The sequence below is a fragment of the Saccostrea cucullata genome, unplaced genomic scaffold, assembly GCF_032062105.1.
Source record: "Saccostrea cucullata isolate Sc308-1 unplaced genomic scaffold, CSIRO_AGI_Scuc_v1 ctg1043, whole genome shotgun sequence".
Lineage (NCBI taxonomy): Eukaryota > Metazoa > Mollusca > Bivalvia > Ostreida > Ostreidae > Saccostrea > Saccostrea cuccullata.
Window position 1 is genome coordinate 1 of NW_026938107.1, and position 6,860 is coordinate 6,860.

The following is a 6,860-nucleotide window of genomic DNA, read 5'->3' on the forward strand; positions in this document are numbered from 1 at the left end:
ATTCAAACTATTTTTATTAAAAAAAAATTTAATTGCTTGGTTATGAAAATTCTGGATCTGAATTATCCGTGAAATCAAAAATAATTTTTTTATGTTAAGAGATAAGAAATATCTCGTTTTAAACAATTTAAAGGAACTGAGTATGTTTTAGGTAATCTTGATGAGTAATTATTAAAAATATGGAAAATAGAAAATAGAACAAGATGCATTTTTGAGACACTGATCCCCCCGTATGGCAGCTTATGGAGAGAATAAAAATTCTCAAATTCAAGTCAAAGGTCAAGGTCAAAATTGTTAGTATCCAAAAGAATGTCTTATTATAAGGAATAAAAGGCTTAAATAATATAAAATATGAAATGCTTACTATCCAAAAGGTTTGACCAAGATTTAAAGATATTTAGATCTTGGTCAAACTCTAAGGTCAGGGTTAAAAGGTCAAAGTATACTTACCCATTGAAAGGCCTTATCGCTATAAATACGCTTAAGAAGTTTGAAAGCCCAAGCACCAACTGTTCAAAATATATGTAAAGGCCAAGGTTAAAGTGTCGAGTTTTTAGGTAAAAATGGATCATTTTCAAGGTCAAGATCAAGAGGTCAAATTTGATGAGTATTATTTGAAAGGTCTTGACAAAAGGGATACATTTCTCAGGCACTTGTTTCAAAAAAATATCTAATCACCATAGAAGAGGGAAACGTGATAATGAAAAGTGAACAAGAGTACTCACAAAACTGTAAAATTAATGTTACATGAATTCAGATTTTCAGATCCAGGTGGGTCGTTCATGTATCATGGGAAACTTTTGAAATACCCAAGTGACCATCAAAGCCTAATGGCCTCATATAAACATATAAAATAAGATGCTGAAAAATACCTGTCCTTTTTATGTACATGTATATTAAAACCTAAGATGATACCTGTATTTCAAAACTAGCATCGATTTTAATTAAAACTATATGAAACTTTAAAACCTCCAATCAAGTCCACGTCAAAATTAATACCATTTGATACCGTGTATTAATTGAATGTACATGTAAGATATGCTTGCCTAATATTTTCTCTTAGATATATTGTAAGATTTGTACGTGATGATTAGCATTTATTGGAAGATGATGAAATGAAAAAATGTGAGTTTTTAACCTCTTTAATTTTTTTTTATTTGTTCTCTCAGTATTGAATAAAAGAGGTCACATACATTGACTTCCATGGAAAAAAAGATTAAGAAATTGGGTGAGAATGTGTGTGTGGAACGAGTATATAACGTCTATGGAAGCTTGTTATTATGTCACAGCTCCGATTTTTATGAAATTATTTTATCTTAAATTAATTATTCCAGCAAATAATACATTTATTTTATTTATTTGTAATTTTATTACAGAACCAACCAAATATTCTAAAATAAATGGTGTTGTAAAACGTACTCAAGCTCAGTAATACATCATTGAAACAATAAATATTTGGAGCAGCGCAAACACAGAGCTCTAAAAACATCAGAGGTGGGATCACGAGCCATGGAGGAGTAACCATCCTCTGTTGACGTGTCATACCCGCCGTGTGGAATATGTTGATAACGAACAGGTCCAATTAATCACTTTTGAACAGTAGGTGTTAGGGCTATTATATTTCAAACATAAAATTATATTTCTTGTGACTTGACCATGATAGCGATTATTTTGATCCACTTCGAAAATAAATATAACTTTGGCTATAACTTTGAACGGTGAGTGATTGGGCTTTCTAATCCACATGTATATTTATTGAAACAAGTCCTTCCTTTAGGTAACAACTTTTTTGAGCTCTTGACCTTGAATTTGGACTTTGTTTGGATTTGAGAAACTTTAACCTTCCCCATTAGCGACACAATTCCCAAACACATCTTGTTTTTCTTCTGTTTAGTGATATAATCTTTATGTTCTAAATTAAAATCCTCATTGCAAAGTGCAGAACTTAACAAACATTCAAATATGCTGTATCAAGAAAACAAGGACGAAGTGGAATGGGCTGGGATGGGATGGAAACAAAAAATGAAAATAAGATTATCTTTAAGCTCCCTTTTGAAATCCCTTTTCCGAATGTTTAAGTCTATATTTATTTTGATACCTAGTTATTGTTAACCGAAAAGAATTTTTTTTTTCATTGTATTTACACTCTCAGGATTCAATCATAATTTTGTAAATGATTGAACTTGGTGGCTGCTCAGGGAAATATGCAATAGCCACACCAAATGATGACTCTGGGTGACAGGACAGGAACGCAATATCATAATCGATTCAATTACGATTTTTTTTCTTCTTAAAGCTCACACGAGCTTCAGGCTCTTCAATTAATTTTACTCAGGAGTATCTTGTATATGTCAGTCTGTCTCTTTCTACGTATTCATTTTCTGTCCGTCTGTCACGATTTATGTTCTCGTATATTTTAACTTTGGCGATAGACTTGATTATGTTGAAATCACAGGCACCTGACGTTACTTATTTTTCTTTTATAAAAAAAAATATACACATACCTAATAATAAACTTATTAGGTATGTGTATATTTTTTTATAAAAGAAAAATAAGTAACGTCAGGTGCCTGTGGTTGAAATGCAGTGTATTTAACGAATCCAGCCAGATGGCCAAATTCAGTCGTTTCTTTGATGTATACATATTCATATGTGAAGGTGACTCAGATGAGCGTTATGGGTCTTTTTTTATGAGACAAAATAAATTCTGAGTGATTAATCTTTAATTGACAGTTATATTATCACGAGGTCCCTGGTTAACTTATTCTTCATTATTAATGTATAATAAAAATACATCAATTCGAAGAGCTGCGCAGTTATCTATATATGGGAAGTGGAAAATATCAATATCTATGGCACGCCAAATTCACAAAAATAAGCTTAACATAGTTTCACAGTTGATAAACTAGGTTTATCGACTGTAAACTATAGTTTACAAACCGTGAACTATCGTTAACAATTCGTTAACTATAGTTTTCATCTGTAAAACTATATTTAACGGTTGTTAACTATAGTTTACGAATGCTTAGGGGGGGGGGGGCTACCTAAGTTTATCTGTCTGTAATAAAACGTTAACAATAGATTTTGTTGATAAACATAGATTCACGTCTGTAAACTATAATTTATAATCGTGAATTATAGTTAAGAGTTGTTAATCATAGTTTCACAAATCGTGAAACTATATTTATCATATCGTTAACTACAGTTAAGAGTTGTAAACCATAGTTTACAAATCGTGAAACTGTATTTATCAGATAATCTATGTTTTGCAGTCGCGAATGAGTGTTTTCAGTGCTAATTATTGTTAACGCTTGTAAAATATAGATTAATATCGCGTAAACTAATCATCGTTAACTTAGTTTACGGACCGTAAACTATAGTTTACAGTCGATAAACCTAATTTATGAACTGTGAAACTATGATAAGCTCATTTTTGTGAATTTGGAGTGCCATAAATATCTGTAAATCCAGAAAAAAAAATCTTTAATCGCTCTTTGACAATAAAAACAGGAAAACCAAGCGTATTTTCGAGGGGTAATGCAAACGTTAATGAAATACATGTACTGTTATGAAATACATGTATAACAAAAGCAGAGATATTGAATAAATATATATTTATATATATATTGACAATGTGTACGGTTTTTTATGCCCCGGGAATCGAAGATTCGATTTTTATTTTTTACCCTGTCCGGCCGTCTAGCTGTTTGTTTGTTCGCAAACACGTTAACCTTGTCCATGACTTTTGAGTGGGTAGGGCTATGGCTTTCATATTTCACTCATATTTTCGAAGATTAATCCTTATTACAATTTTGACGTTTTGATCTTAAACTGGAGTTTGACAACCCTCGCCATAAGCTGCCATACAGGGGCATCAGTGTTTCACAAGCCCATCTTGTTTTAGAAAGGTTTTTTTTTTTGTAAATTGTAATGTAAGAAAAACGTGTTTTCTGTGTTTTTTCCCCAAGATTAATGTTGAAAATGAACTGAAATTGAAAGATAAAAGTAATGTAAACAAAAATTGTCTAAAGATTTATCGACAAAAGATCCTTTAAATTGAATGCTTACTTAATTCTTTGACTGCAGAAAATTTATCAATTTAAGAGTGTTTCGAGTTGGCACAATTCTGTCACGGTAGAGGAAGATGACAAAAGCATAGAATCACGAAAATCACGAAAGTTGCGTTAGAATTCGGTCAGGCTTGATAAAATCGCACAGAATAATTCATCTCCACAAAGACGCAGTCGATACTTTTTTCCCATGTCATTGTCACTCTGTCGATATATATCTAAGGTTTACAGTATCAATTAAAGCCGTCAAATTATTATTACCGCTTACTTCTGCATTCCCCAAACAATTGGAAATACATGTTTACATGTAACTGGCAGTTGATTTTGTGTTCACTTTATCATCATTATGTTATATATGTCGAGAAGAGGATTCAATTTGACGATTCTAAACAATGTCAGTCAAATCATACTTTGAAGGAAAGGAGCAGTGTCTTGTCCAGGTGTCTTCTAGCTATTCCCACTTTTTAAAAATCTCAATTCCACCTATTCCCACTTGCAAATAACAATAGATGTTTCGATTTACCTGTATTTTGTAAATTTTAAGACAGAAAATATTGAATACATCTATGAGAAAATATGATTTATTTCGGATTTTTGAAATAATAGAAAGATCTTACAAGAAAAAGCGACTTAATACCTAAATTTAAGAACATAGTTAATTATTTGTTTACACAAAATTCCACCTATTCCCACATACAACAAAATGGAAACAAAATGTTTAACTTATCTAGACTAGACGAGATAGGAATTGGTGTGACAATAAATTCAAAACAATATCTTGACTAGATGAGATCTAGTTATAATCTTAGATTGGCGGATATTGTACTTTAATTTGGACAAAAATGGCATAAATGGAAATGCCTCTTATAATATCTAATTTTTAGCATTAAATCTATAGAATGTTTTATTACATTTGGTTTTTACCTCTACGTAAAGGGCAAGGCCATCTTTAAAAAAAAATTGTTTGCCCTCTCCAGACCATCCTCACAATGTCAAGGATTTGTGATTTCTCGAACACCACACAAAGTGTTGAGTTCGAGAAATCACAAACCCTCGACACTGTGAGGATGTCTCCAGACCGACTGACTAAAAGTGGCCAAACTCAAAACTTTTTTTTTAATTGCAGAACACGAAATTTTTTCACCCTTTTTATCCTCTTATCCAGAAACGGATAACAATATTTTGAAATGTTCTGGGAAAAAGATTTTCCCACCTACCTATCTATCGACCCAATAATTTTACCCTGAGTCGGGAGAGGGCAAGCAAAAATTCTTTTAAAGATGGCTTGATAAAGCAATGCAAAATGTAACAATCCAGTAAGTATTTTAATTACATTTTGCTACATTGTATATTACAATGTACATCGACGTAAAATATAAATATGTCAAAATAAAATCAGATTTGCTTTTATAATACAAACCTTTTAGCTGTGCGTTGGAAATGATAAATGTTCGCACATCATTTCTCTATTATTAAATCTGTACATGTTAACAAATCGTGGAATTAGATACCTATGCCCAGATCGAAGCTGCATGTATGATGACTTGCAAATTATTGTGTCAATGTCCTTTGACTAAAGAAAACAAGAGGCCGATGAACCATAATGCTCAGCCGGGTAACTTTTGTCCTGCTTTAATTTATTTTCAGATATTTAAATGTTTTCAGCTAGATTTCAAGAAAATTTTGATGGCATTTGGTGGCCCAAGGGACCATGACTTAACCAAATCCAATCCACACAACATGCAGTTCTATGCTTCGCAATGATTTAGACTGTTTTAGTTCTGCTGTTCTGGAGAAGATTATTTTCCATTTCGCAAGACGGACTATTAAATCCTGGTCTGATCAGTCGAATTACAGTCTTAAAGAGAAATATAACAAATGTTTTCCTGTAGATATCTCAATGTTGACTTTCATTCCCTTAGCATAAATTATTTTAAAAGAGCTCAAGGACCTTATATTGCTCACTCGACTTTAATGCAACCCTGTAACGGATCTACAAAATGGTAATAAAATATTATAATATGAAGCATAAAACTTTAAGATGAATATTGAAAAGCTTGCTTGTCTGCTAAATGAAACATGTAGATAAAAGAAAAGCACTCAAACTCAAACGTCCATGAAAACAATGTAAATTCGGAGCAAGCAAACCTGGGCCTCTAAATCATCAGAGGTGGGATTAGGTAGAGGAGTAAGCATCCCCTGTCGATATACGAAACGGTAGAAATCCTTGTCTTATCAACCTGTTTGTCAAAAGCTTACCCTTCATATGCAGGTGATACATGGGTAAGGGATGATGACATTAAAAAAAAATTGAAGTCATAACGTTTTTTAGTTAGATTACCGTAATTAGGATTAACGTATGTTCTAGTCAAATATCCAAATATGAAGCAGATGTATCAGAAACTATTGTATATTTTATTTCAAGTTTTCCGGGATATATCGAGTCGGATTTTTAAAAATTATTTTTGCAAGTGACCATTGACACGGTCAGTAAATTTTCAATTTCAATTTTTTTGAGAAAAGCAATGAAAAGTGCAGCACTTTGATGCTTTTCAGTTAAGAAAAATTTTGTGACTTCAATTTTTTTTTAAAGTTCCTTCAAGTTTTTATTCACATCTGATTTACACCTCTTCTTGAATATATAATATATTGTTGTAAAAAAGATTCTCATTCACTGCTGTTAAAAGAATTTTCACCATGAGATAATTATTCAAAAGCTTATTGTCTGCAAAAGCTTTCTTGCTAAATAAAATATGGAGAAAGTATTTCATTATTTATAATAACCGAGTT